The sequence below is a fragment of the Artibeus jamaicensis genome, unplaced genomic scaffold (assembly GCF_021234435.1).
Source record: "Artibeus jamaicensis isolate MK-2021 breed Jamaican fruit bat unplaced genomic scaffold, CSHL_Jam_final scaffold_754, whole genome shotgun sequence".
Taxonomy (NCBI): Eukaryota; Metazoa; Chordata; class Mammalia; order Chiroptera; family Phyllostomidae; genus Artibeus; species Artibeus jamaicensis.
In genome coordinates, this window is record NW_026522054.1 from 563,307 (window position 1) to 576,279 (window position 12,973).

At 47.3% G+C, this 12,973-nt stretch overlaps 1 protein-coding gene across 1 annotated transcript in view; it reads left to right on the forward strand.

The window, feature by feature from the left end:
• Positions 1–680: 680 nt before the first annotated feature.
• The window catches only part of DISP1 (dispatched RND transporter family member 1), a 170,687-nt gene continuing 158,394 nt past the window's right edge, over positions 681–12,973 (forward strand). The window contains exon 1 of the mRNA XM_053659568.1: positions 681–725. The gene's annotated coding sequence lies outside the window, so the exon portion shown is untranslated. The remainder of the gene's footprint in view (positions 726–12,973) is intronic.

The window sequence follows — 12,973 nt, forward strand, 5'->3', positions numbered from 1 at the left end:
AACCAAGAACTCTAGGAAAATCTGTTTCATAACCATCCTGAAGTTTAGTGCTAAGATCTAGGACTAGTGTGTTATTTTGTCGATACAGATTATAATGCTGGGTTTCAGTGGAGGGGTCAATTAAAATGAAGTGATTAAATAATGTGTTTCAGAGGATTTTTGATGGGACCCACATCACAGCTGACTTTAAAATTAGATAAACAACTCTTTGCATTCTTATTATGTTCTTTGAGAATACTAGTCGGAGTGAAAAATTGACATTCAAAAAATGTATCTTTCAACCAAGTACTATTTTCAGGTAACCCTATTTTTTAAATTAAATTTACTGGGGTGACATTGATTAATAAAATTATATGGGCTTCAAGTAAAAATAATAATTAAAATAAAATGAAGTGATTAGTGTGTAAATGTAATAAGTATATTAAAAGGTAGCCATTTTAACATCAGAAAATAAAACTACCAAGTCTGTTCGCCTTGTTTTTCTAATATCTAGTACCTTCCCCCACCCATTAAAATGAACTAAATGTGTGATTCATTTATTAAACACCGAGTTCCAGCTGGGTGTCAGGTGTAGGGGCAGGAGCTACCACGAGGAGCACACAGCTGAAGCCCCTCCCACTGAGGCCGAGGGGCGGGGGAAGGAGACGGAAGCGGGAGACAGGAGGAGTAAAACACAGTGTGTGTCCATGGTGGTAAGAGCCAAGGAAACTAAACAAACGGAGGGGGTGAGTAAGATGTTCGGTGGTGGTGGTGGTGGTGGTCAGGGGCATGGGAGGCTGCCCTGACATGGGCTGCAACCAGACCCTTTGGTTGGGGTGACGAGTGAAGGGAGGGTGGTCCGAGAGAAGGTTGGAACAGTGTTGAGGGCCAGGTGGACAGCCTTGGAGGTCACGGCACGGTCTGGGCTCTTCCTCTGGGTGGCGTGGGGACCCACTGAGAGTTTGAAGCAGAGGAGTGACTTGATGATCAAAGAGGTAACACCTCTGGGTGCTTCTGAGCCGAGTCGGTGGGGGCCGTGCTGATGAGGGTGGACTCATGGAGGTGAGAGGTGCGGTGGCTTAGACCAGCATGGCTGCAGTGCCGTGGTGGGACCAGGATTCCCAAAAAAGCCAAGGGAATGTCCTGATGGGTTTCCCATGAGGTGTGATGCGTGGACGAGAATCAAAGAAAGACTCCCAAAGACTGAAATGAGAAGACAGCCAGAGGAGTAGGCATGGCTGTGTATGCGGTGGGGGGACCGCAGGGAGAGGGGCGCGCTGAAAGTCGGGCAGAGGCTCAGACCAGCCGGGATGGACGTGCCCATGAGACACCCAGGAAGGGTGCTGAGTGGACAGTGGAATCTATGAGTCTGGGGTGCAGGGAGAAGTCTGACCTGGAGATTGCGATGTCAGCTGCAGATGTGTGTGTGGATGGCATTGAAAGCCATAGATAAGATCTTCAGGGCAGGAGATTTAAAAACAAAAAACAGGAAAGATCCAATCAGGGATCCCGGAGGCACTCTGACATTGAAAGTTCAGGGAGATGTTACAGTCTGTTAATTGCCTTGTATACTCAGGAACAATTCTGGACAAACTCAAGTTGGGGAGTTTAAGAAATACGAATAGAGGTGCTCGTAAGAATTAAAGTACATTGTAGGAAATATTTGGGGTCCTCCGTAAAAGGGCGCTTAAAAACATCCACATCCAGCTAGTTGGTGTGAAGGTGGCAATACTCCCAAGCTTTTCGTAAGTAAAAGAAGGAGATTCCACACCGCTGGGTATCGGGCCCCCTGTACACGCCAGGCACTGCGACCACCAAAACTTCCGCATAGCACGTCCTACATTTTCCAGTAGGTGGCAGAAACTGTCCACTAAATCGACTGCAGGTAAGTCAGATTCCTCAGTCTGCCTCTCTCTCTCTCCCCCTCCCTTTAATTAAAAGAGCGCCTCTGAATTAGGAGATGCACGTGTCTATTTAACACACAGTGCTATTGTGGCATAGAGCACCAGCTGGGGTTTCTGCAGAGATCTAACAGCTATCACCTGTCCCTAAGGGACTGGGGGCACCAGGCGTCTCCGGTGCAGAGGGTTGGCTTGGGAATGCTGGTATTGGCAGGAGGAGGTCTTGAGAGGAGGACATTGGCTGGAATAAGACTGTTAGGCCTAAACTTCTGATATTTAAGATTTTTAGCTACCTGGATATTCTCTGAGGGCACCTCCAGCCCCCACATCAAGATCTGATATGGAGGCTGCGAACAGGGATGGCGAAGGTCACTGTTCATTAGGAAAGGCTGCTGATGGGGACCCAGGCTCATCCAGGAGCCAGCGCTCCTAGAGGTCTCCTTCCAGGACTGCTAGGTCCTCCGAAGCAAGACTTCCTAGTTCCTTTGATTTCTGGCTTGGGGAGTGAGGGCGGGGAGTGGAGCTTGTCGTAGTTCGGGCCTGGACATTGGCGATTCTTGGTGCATCCCAGGAGTCAGTGATAGGAACTCTGCCTCTTCAAAATGGGGTCCAGGCCCAGAATAGGGTCTGCACCCCACCTCGCCCCCACCCCCGCCCATTCCCCTCAGCACCAGAATGCAGCTGAACCCACTTGCGCAGTTCACTCTTCTGCAGCTGGCTCCCCAGAGCAGAGGCCTCTCTTGGCCCCCAGGCCCACAGGTGTCCCCTATCTGAGGCACCCGACCCAGCCCTGCCTTGCCCCGTCCTGCACATACTCTCGAGGTGCCCCGGTATCTGGCTTCATGGGCAGTAGGTGCTATTGGTTAGATGGCACCTTGGAATGATTGAGAAACTTTGGGTCTCCCAAGAGTCTACACTGGTGACCAGACCTCTCAAGACCCTTGAACTGTTGCAGATTCTCGACGACCTCGAACCCCACCACACAAGCAAGGGTAGTACGCACCCTGTCCGGAGGCCTTGCCCAGCTGGGGCACTGCGGGCCTCTGATGCCAGGGCGGGTCCAGCCACCGGCACACCCGCCTCTTTGGAGGAACCCATTCCAAGCGTAACCCAATCCCCAGGCTGCAAACATGGCAACAGTCATTTCCTGAATCTGTCCTGCGGCTCATGGGGCCCCGGGGCCTCACCAAGAACCAGGGCATCCGGTTGTCTGTCTCTCATTCCTGGGAGGCCTGCTCTCATCCATCCCGGCCTCAGAGCACCCAGGATATATGGCTTTGGAGTTAATGGGAGCCTTGGTCAGGAATGGGTTTGGACATTGCCAGTGTTTGTAGAAGATGACCTTCCTCCGGGCTGTGTGGCCTGTGCAGGGCCACAGCTCAGGCAACCACAGCTCTCTGCCCCCCCCTCCCGCCCCCTTCACCCCCCAACTGCAGGAGACACTCCCACCCGCACGGCCTGGGTGAGCGACTCCCAGATTCCCATCACACGGGCCCACAACCCAGTGAATGTTGTTCGTTTTAAGCTGCCAAATACGGGGATGATTTTTGACTCAGCAATGGATAACTAACACATATTTTTATTCCTAACTAATCCTAAGGACCCAGGTACTTATCCAAGAATCATAATCCTCTGGGAAGCCAGACGTTTGCCTTGCTGCTCAAGGCCAGACTGGACTCATTGAGCGGAATGGCCAGGCCTCTACCTCGCTGTGGTGGGTTGGGGCAGAGCCCGCTCCTGCCGATTCAGTGTCTGCTCCATTCCCACCATGGTTAGGTCCCATATTTCCCCCTTATCAATTCACACAGGTGGGTTTCGAGGGACCAGCAAAACACTTCTCTGTAACACTAGTCCTGAGCATCCCCTTCCCCCTAAAAAAGTTGGGCTTCAAGGAAATACAAGTCTGTAATGTTACAACTCACTCACCAATTCATAGCCATATTTCCCCAGGCACGACCATGTTATCAGGTTGACTCTCTAGGCAGGGATGCTACCACTGGCCATGTTTATGACCAGACGGATTCTCCACAGCAGCTGTCTAGACAATGGTTTCAATCTTGACCCCAGCCTGGACCCCCTTTCCTAAGGTGGGTTCCTTCTTGGGCCTTTATTGTTCTTCACGCCACCTAGCCTTGGTCATTATCATCCCTGTCCATCCTACCTCATTTTTATATCTTCGAACTTGGAGAAGGCAGCTCTGCCTTTCGTATATTTGCGGATGCTAAACAATATGCAGAGAAAAAGCATTGCCCAGCTCTATCCGGTAGCTTCTAAGGTCCAATGATAACACTGGGAAAGGGGCAACTAACGTCCTCTCTCAGTGATAGTTAAGCCCTGAATTCTCAATAAGCTCTAAATATCCCCAATTAAGCAAATTATATAGGACAAAGTCTTTTGAATCAATAAGCTAAATTTAAATGACTTTCTGGTTCTTGAGGTTTGGGTTATCACCACATTTCATTGTGTGTAGTGAAGGTAAAGTTCATTTGATCAGTTTTCTTTCTAATGATGAAGTCACCTGAGTCTTAACCTTTACACTGGAAACTTGAAAGTCCGAAGTGATCAGAGAAGCTCTCTGGCAAATGCGCACAGGCGGCCATGCTTTGCTGCCATTTATAAATCACTCAAACATCTTTCCCTAAAGGAGCAGCCTATCAAGAATGGTTTGGGTCTTTTCATCTTTGCAGACTTGTTGGGGATGATGCCCTTCAATTATTCCTGTGGAAATGTCTGTCCTCTGCCAAATTGCACCACCTCCAACCACAAGATATAATTATTTTTTAGACCTACAGGAAAATGAAACTCACCCCACCTTTAACCATTTTTATTCTTAGGCTCTTTTTATGCAGGTTTGCCGAGAGCTAGCAAACACGGTAGTCAGATTTTCAGGCAACAGAGTGACATACTGGTAAAAACTCGAGAAAATCTTTTGTGCATGGTCCCATGGATACCAGGTGGGGGAAGTGACCTGCCTCTATCGATCTGGATGTAGTTGGGGTTGGCAGTATGTTAGTGAGAAAAAGGTGACGGGCCCCCAACACACCCTTTGAAAGGAAGCGGGTCTATTTCCCTGGCACGTTGACTTTGTCATTGGCTACCTTCTGTTGCACGAATCAGGGCAAAGTGGTAGAAACAAATTCTACTCAGAACTGAGTGGATTCTGTAGGAAAGGTGTCCTTAGATGAGCATTTCATGATGGTCTTTGGTTGTCTTGGCGCCAAGAATGTGTCAATGGTGGGAGAATCTACTTGTTCGTTATCAAATTGTAAGAAAGGTAGCTCTTGATACTTGACGTACCTCATTCATGCTCATTTCAGACAATTGATTGAACTATCGACTTTTCCTCCTTGGCTGATGTGACAGTTTTGCGAGTCAGCCTAGCCAGGATCTGGTACCTACTTACTTAATCAAATATTCATCAGAGTGTCGAACAGAGGTTCTGCCAATATGGTTAACGTGAACAGTCGGTTGACTTTGATAATGGAGATTATTCTGGATCATGTCAGTAGGCCCCCTCTGATCAGCTGAGAGGCCTTAAGAGAAAAACTGAGGTTTCTCAGAGTGACGCAGCTGGTGTCCAGCATGCATTTAGAAAGTTACTGACACTACAGCCAGCTACTGTGTCGACCGGTTGGCCAACACTACCCTTATGCCATGTGTAAGGAAGCTCTCTCCTCTGCCTCACGTGTGTGCATAATTTTGATTTGCAGTCCCTTCAACTCTTAGATTCTTATGCAGCAATCTTTCACGTTGACTCCTCATGGCTTACCCAGGGAAGTCCGGCATCTCATGTTTATGAAGAAGTCCCTGGGTTTGTGTTCACTCTTCCCGCAGACTAACTGTGATCCCCTACAACTGCATAATTGAGAACTAGAAATCTTCACTCAGCTGCCTGTGGGAAACCAGCCCCCCATTTCCTACAGAGGCTCCAAGTGAGCCTGCGAAGAGAGCATGTGTTGGAATTTAAAGGGCAAGTATAGTGAGTATTCGAGAGCAAGGGAACCATGTTGTTGCTGGGGTTTTTTTAAATGATTTTTTAAATTTATTTTTAGAGAGGGGAAGGGAAGGAGAAAGAGAGGGAAAGAAACATCGATGTGTGTGGTTACCTCTTGTACACCCCATAACTGGGGACCTGGCCCGCGCCCCAGGCAGGTGTCCTGACTGGGAATCAAACCCACGACCCTTTGGTTGGCAGGCCAGCACTCCATCCACTGAGCCACGCCAGCCAGGGCTAGATGTTAATTCCAGTTTCTCCAGTCACTAGCAAGGTGGCCATAGACAGAATCATCAGGCTCATGCTCCCAATGGGGATAATAAAAAACTGCCCCCCCACCAGAGGGCGAGAATTCACTGGGATCTTAATGTATGAAAAAGCACAGTTTAAACTCTGTTCCCATGGCCCCGTCAGTACCGCCTCATCCCACTTGGTCCCTTCGACCCCTGTGGGATAACCCAAGAAGCGGAGAACTGCACAGTGGGAGTGTAGACTGGGGATTACTCCTGTGTTTGTCTCTGCTTGATGCCCTGGGACACAGGTTGCCAACACAAGGCCCGAGGGCTGAATCGGCCCTCCATCTTCTTTCTACCTGGCGGCAGCACCCAGCCCCTTGCCCCTAGTTAGGGAGTAGTTACATGTGCACAGTCCTAAAATTACACTCGACCCTTGGAAGGCAACTGTGAGGCTGATGTGGCCCCCGGTGGAAATGAGTTTGGCACCCCCGCCCTGTGGAGTCATGATTCTATGGCACGTGGAATATTTAAATTCAGCAACACACACATTGACGTGCAGCTGTGGGTAGTTCAATTTACCTGCCATCTACTGAGACGTGTCATTGTGTGGAAAACAGATATGTGACCCCAGTGGCCGACCTCGGGGAGGCGGAATGTTTCTGAGATAGTTTCCCATCAAGGGCAGGAAGCCCGGGGGCTGGCACAGGATTTCGGTTCCTGTAACTCCGGTCAGAGACCCTTGGCTCCTGGGTCAGACTCCACAGGAAGGAGGAGACAGTGCTAACAAGGAGAGAGGATTTGCCCAGAGAGCAGCGGGGCCAAGGAGATGGATGAAGGATAGCCTCTTAATTTTGAAAGGAAGCAGCTTCACAAAGGGGCGAGTGAGGAGCTCTGTTCTGGGTCAGATGAAACAGGTTTCCTCTCTGCTGGCCCACAGCGCTAGGCCACTAGTTTTGTCTTTCCCTGGAAAGGTGAGAAGGGAAGTTCCTGAGGGGGCTTGGCGTGTCCACGTCGTCCAGGTCTGAGTGAGTGTGGGTGGGTGGGGCCCTGTGATGGGAGGACGTCCAGTCCAGGGTGGGTCCCGCCTTGTGCCCTGAGCTGCAGTCACCGGAGACCCTGAGCCGGGAAGCAGGCTGGAAAAGAATGAGCTTCCTTGCTTTTATGCATCTTTCTGCAATGCATGCAAAGCTCATGTTTATCCTGGTGTTCAATATGAAAGTGTTGGGGTTTTATCCAGCAATTTGTTGATGTTTCTGTGACCAGAAATATGTTGTAGGAGCTCAACACTTGCTTATACTGATTGGTCTATGATAGCATTGGTTTTTTTTTTATGCATTGTTTCACCGAACATTGCAGTTCCCAAGAACCTACCCATGATGTTGCAGGACAAATGGAGTCTTCAACCCTCTAGCTGATTCTCATTTAGGAAAGATACACCAATCACCTTCACATTAATTAGGAACCGGGAGAAGTAGGAAGAGGACTGGATAAGGAGTTGTAAAAATTAGATTTGGGTCCTGACTTCACCACCAGAAAGTTACATGACTTTAGAAAAGTCATTTACTATCTCTGGCCTTGGTTTTCTCATTTATGAAATGAGGAATCTGGAACTAAATTAGCTTTTCCCGAAGTACGTCCTTCTGAATATTACTAACTTTTATATGTAAAAACGGTCTGAGAAATTGGAAATATTTTTGGAGGAGTTCGGTTTTTCGAAATGAAAAAGTTTCTTTACGGCAGGGCTTTTCAAGGTGTTTAATATGCTAATGTGCATTGTTAAACCTTTGCTTATAAAATTACTTGTGCCTGGAGCATTTCAATAAGCAGCAATGGGAGGAGCTTTCTTTGACAAACACTAAACCAGCTCAGCTTCAAGTGTCTTTTAATTCTTATTCTCACTCTGTCAAGCTGGAATAGTACTAAGAGAATGGACATGTGTCACCGGTGAATGACAGGTGGATGTGGGAAATGGTTTTCATTTGCACCCACATCTGCTGTAGGCTTTTCTCTTTTTAATGGTATCACCGTCCCCGCTGTCTGCTAAGCTGGAAAGGGCAGTACTTTCGGGGCGACCTCGACTCTCGGCAGTCTATCCATTGCTAGATCTTGACAATTCGTCCTTTATGTTATCTCTGAAGCTCATTTCCATGCCAGCAAGCCCACTTCCCGGCACTCAGCACTCTCCTGAGACACCTCTTTGATGATTGCTTTGCTGGTGGAGACCCTGAAAATCCCTCTAACTGGCGTGGGCAGGTAAAGGCTCCCCCTTTTCACTGGTCTATTCTTGACCTTGACGCCAGAGGCTTTTCTTTTAGAGCATGCATCTAATTGGGCCACTCCCCTTCTCAAAAGTCTTCAAAGCTCCCTCACTGTGATGAAATAAAATCTGAAACTCTTCAATGTCTTCCACGGTCTAGCCCTCCCTTATCCTACCTTCCTCCTCTCTAGGAGCCACGCTCCTTCAAGACATCTTATTTCATGCTTTTTCATCTCTATGAATATAATTTTTCTTCCTCTTTAGGTTTCCCACCTCTTATGTCTTGTTATTAAAATCACGAATCTCCAATAAAACATTTGTATTATTCAGGACCCAGCTCTGAACTCACCTTCTTTGCAATCTCCCTAGCATCTCCTTCCCTTAGTTGCTTAGGGCCTCCCTTATCTCCTACGCCCCTTGCTAGTATTTTTATATTCGATATTTTATTTATTTTTAGAGAGAGGGGAAGGGAGGGAGCGAAAGAGGGAAGGAGAGAAACATCAACCAGTTGCCTCTGGCACACCCCAAACTAGGGACCATTTGGCAACCCAGGTTGTGCCCTGACTGGGAATGGAACCATCAACCTTTTGCTTTGCAGGACGGTGCTCAACCAAGTGAGCCACGTGGCTCCGAGCTAAACTCATGCCAGTCATCCTTCAGACAACAGATTGATTGAACAGAAGTAATAGTGAAGGACTGACCTGGGTTTAAAAGATCCACCTCTAATTCTATCGTACCTGATCCCATTCTTTTATTCGCCCATTCAAAAGTCATGATCCACTACTTCCAGGCAAGATGGAGGTGTAAGCAGACATACTGTCCCTCTTTCCACAACCAAAAGAAGGGCAACAGCAAATTTAAAAACAAAAACCAGCCAAAACTGACAGAAAATTGACTGTATGGAAGTCCAACAACCAAGGAGTTAAAAAAGAAACACCCAGACCAGTAGGAGGGGCGGAGACAGCAGCTGGGCGGAGAGGACTCACTGCAAGGCGGCAGCTGACAGGCTGGTGGTTCCACATTCATGTGCAGATAAACTGGGAGGAACAACTGAGGAGTGAGCCAGCCCGCACAACCCAGGGCTCCAGTGCGGAGGAAATAAAGCCTCAAACCTCTGACTAAAAACACCTGTGGGGGCTGAAGCAGCAGTGGGAAAAACTCCCAGCCTCACAGGAGAGTTTGCTGGAGAGACCCACAGGGTCCAGAAAGTACCTGAACCCACCCACCCAAGAATCAGCACCAGAAGGCCCCACTTTGCTTGTGGGAAGTAGGGAAAGTGACCGAAATCCGGCAGAGAGCAGAGCAAGCAGTACTGTTCCCTCTCGGACCCCGCCCCCACATACAGCATCACAATACAGCGACGTAAGTTGCCCCACCCTGGTGAACACTTAAGGCCCCACCCCTCATACGTAACAGGTGAGCCCAGATCAAAAAAAATGGCCCTAATGAAAGAACAGATCAAAAGCTCCAGAAAAAAATACAACTAAGCAACAAAGAGATAGCCAACCTATCAGATGCACAGTTAAAAACACTGGTAATCAGGATGCTCACAGAATTGGGTGAATATGGTAGCAAATTAGATGAAAAAATGAAGGCTACGCTAAGTGAAATAAAGGAAAATGTATAGAAAACCAACAGTGAAACCAGACTCAAATCAATGGTGTGGATCAGAAGGAAGAAAGAAACATTGAACGAGAACAGAATAAAGAAACAAGAATTTTAAAAAATGAGGTGAGGCTTAGGAACCTCCGGGACATCTTTAAACTTCCAACATTTGAATCATACAGGTACCAAAAGGAGAAGAGGAAGACCAAGAAATTAAAAACTTATTTGAACAAATAATGAAGGAGAACTTCCCCAATCTGGCAAAGGAAATAGACTTCCAGGAAGTCCAGGAAGCTCAGAGAGTCCCAAAGAAAGTGGACCCAAGGAAGCACACACCAAGGCACATCATCATTACATTACCCAAGATTCAGGATATGGAGAGAATCTTAGAAGCAGCAAGAGAAAAGGAGACAGTTACCTACAAAGGAGTTCCCATAAGACTGTCAGCTGATTTCTCAAAAGAAACCTTACAAGCAAGAAGGAGCTGGAAAGAAGTATTCCAAGTCATAAAAGGCAAGGACTTATATCCAAGATTACTCTATCCAGCAAAGCTATTATTTGGAATGGAAGGGCAGATAAAGCGCTTCCCAGATAAAGTCAAGTTAAAGGACTTCAATCACCACCAAGCCCTTATTATATGAAATGTTAAAGGGACTTATCTAAGAAAAAGAAAATTAAAAACATGAACAGTACAATGGCAACAAACTCACAATTATTAACAACTGAACCTAAAATAAAAACAAACTAAGCAAACAACTAGAACAGGAACAGAATCACAGAAGGAGATCACACGGAAGGTTATCAGCAGGGGACTGGGAGGGGGAGGGAGGGGGGAAGGTACAGAGAATAAGTAACATAAATGGTAGGTAGAAGATAGATGGGAGAGGTTATAAATAGTTTAGGAACTGGTGAAGCCGAAGAACTTACATATATGACCATGGACATGAACTACAGTGGGGGAATGCGGGTGGGAGGGGATGCACAGGGCGGAGGGGAATAAAGGTGGGAAAATGGGACAACTGTAGTAGCATAATCAATAAAACATGTTTAAAAGAAAAGAACAGTCATGATCCAGAGCTGGAGCATAAATACAGAACATGGATGACGTCCTACAACCCATTCCTTGGCTCCCCCAGTACCGCTCCCGGTGCTTTAGGACAGGCCCCAATGAACAGTCTGTCCCCCACCCCGCCCCCGCCCCAGTCCTTCCTGAGCAGCGCTGAGCACAGTGTGCCGGGCAGGTTCCAGATGCAGCTGCTGCGCTGGCTCCATTGGCCCAGGTGGTAAAACCCTCTCATCTGAGATCCTTAATGTTCCTTAAAACCCATTAAAAAAACACCTGTCCTTTGATCAAATCTCCAAAGCCTCTCATTTTCAGACTCATCCTATGAAGTCTCTGGAACAAGCCTGCACTAAACACTACACAAATCCAGGAGCTCTCGCTGGAGTGTTATTTACTGTAACCTCCATGACGTGTGCCGTGAACACACAGAAGCCCTCAAAGCTGCAGGCTGCAGAGATGCAGCAGGAAGATAAATAAGCTTTGATGCTGGTTTCAATGGCTGGTAATTTCTTGCTTCCACGATACTCCACAAACACAGCTGTCAGAAGTGCATTGTGTAAATCAGATGCTAATTAAATTAAATTCCCACTAGAATTAAGGCAGCAGAGTCGTTTGTCTTGTTGTCTTGCAAACCAGGCCTCTCAATCAAGGCAGCTGGAGCACCGGCATTTCAGGTTCGGGGCAGCAACAGCTGCAATGAAGTGAAGCAACCGCTTTCATAGTAAGTTGCCATCAGCGTCAGGAAAATGGATGGCATTTTGGACAGCATTAGTAATGCTGGAAATGAGAACAATCTAGTGGAAACAGAGCCGGACTGGGAAAGAAGAGGACTGGGTTCTGATGTTGGTGTTGGCAAAATCACTTGGCAACGCTAAGCCTTATTTCCTTGCTTCCTCCCCCTCCTTCCCTTCCCTCCTTCCTTCTTTCCTTCAACTGGATATATACTGAGTGACAAATACTGTCAGGGAATCTACTGGGTCCTGGAGACTCAAAAATACGAAAGACACTCCCTGTCCTCTAGATGATCCCAGTCTTTTGGCAGAACCACAAGGTGGGACCCCGCCCTTGAGGTACCTTCCATGACTTAAGGTTCTGTCATTCCCAGTATAAACTTCCATCCATCCAGCAGGCAGGAGACAGTAACTGTTTCTCCGGGGTCTAGCCCACCTCTGTTGAAGGCTACCCAAGACACAGCCCTGCCGTTGGCCTTCAGTTTTCAGTCTAATTAGACATCAAAGCAGATATAAGAAAACATTGCCTCAATTATGCAGAGGGGTAGTGAGTCTGAGTCAGGAAGTCATTCAACAAATGCTTTCTTCATTTACTCATTCATTCATGGAGCACTTACTCAACACCTACAAGGTGTCAGGAGCTTCCATTAAATCGGAGTGACAAATACCTAAAAAGTTAACTATAATAAAATGTGTGATAGACCCATTAGAATAGGATGCGTGGGCGACAGAAGTACTTTTTTTAAAAAAAACAAGCCACATCAAAGGATTATGAGAAGTATTCTATCTCCTTCATCCATTTAACTGTCTCTAGAGTTGGTGTTCCACGTTTCGCTCCCCGTCAATATGCTATGGATTAAAATCCTAACAAAAGGCAAGCACGTGTGATATAGTTATAAGACAGATCCACCCTGGCTGGTGTAGCTCAGTGGATTGAGCGCGGGCCTGTGAACTAGAGGATTGCAGTCTGATTCCCAGTCAGGGCACATGCCTGGGTTGCGGGCCAGTTCCCCGCAGGGGACTCCTGAGAGGCAACCACACATTGGTGTTTCTCTCCTTCTCTCCTTCCCTTCCTCTCTAAAGATAAATAAATTTAAAACATCTAAAAAAAAAAAAAAAAAAAAGACAGATCCCAGATCCCAGCGTAAGGTAGCAATGTCTCTCACGGATCCGGTCTGATACCAGTAATTGCTTGCTCAAGGATACA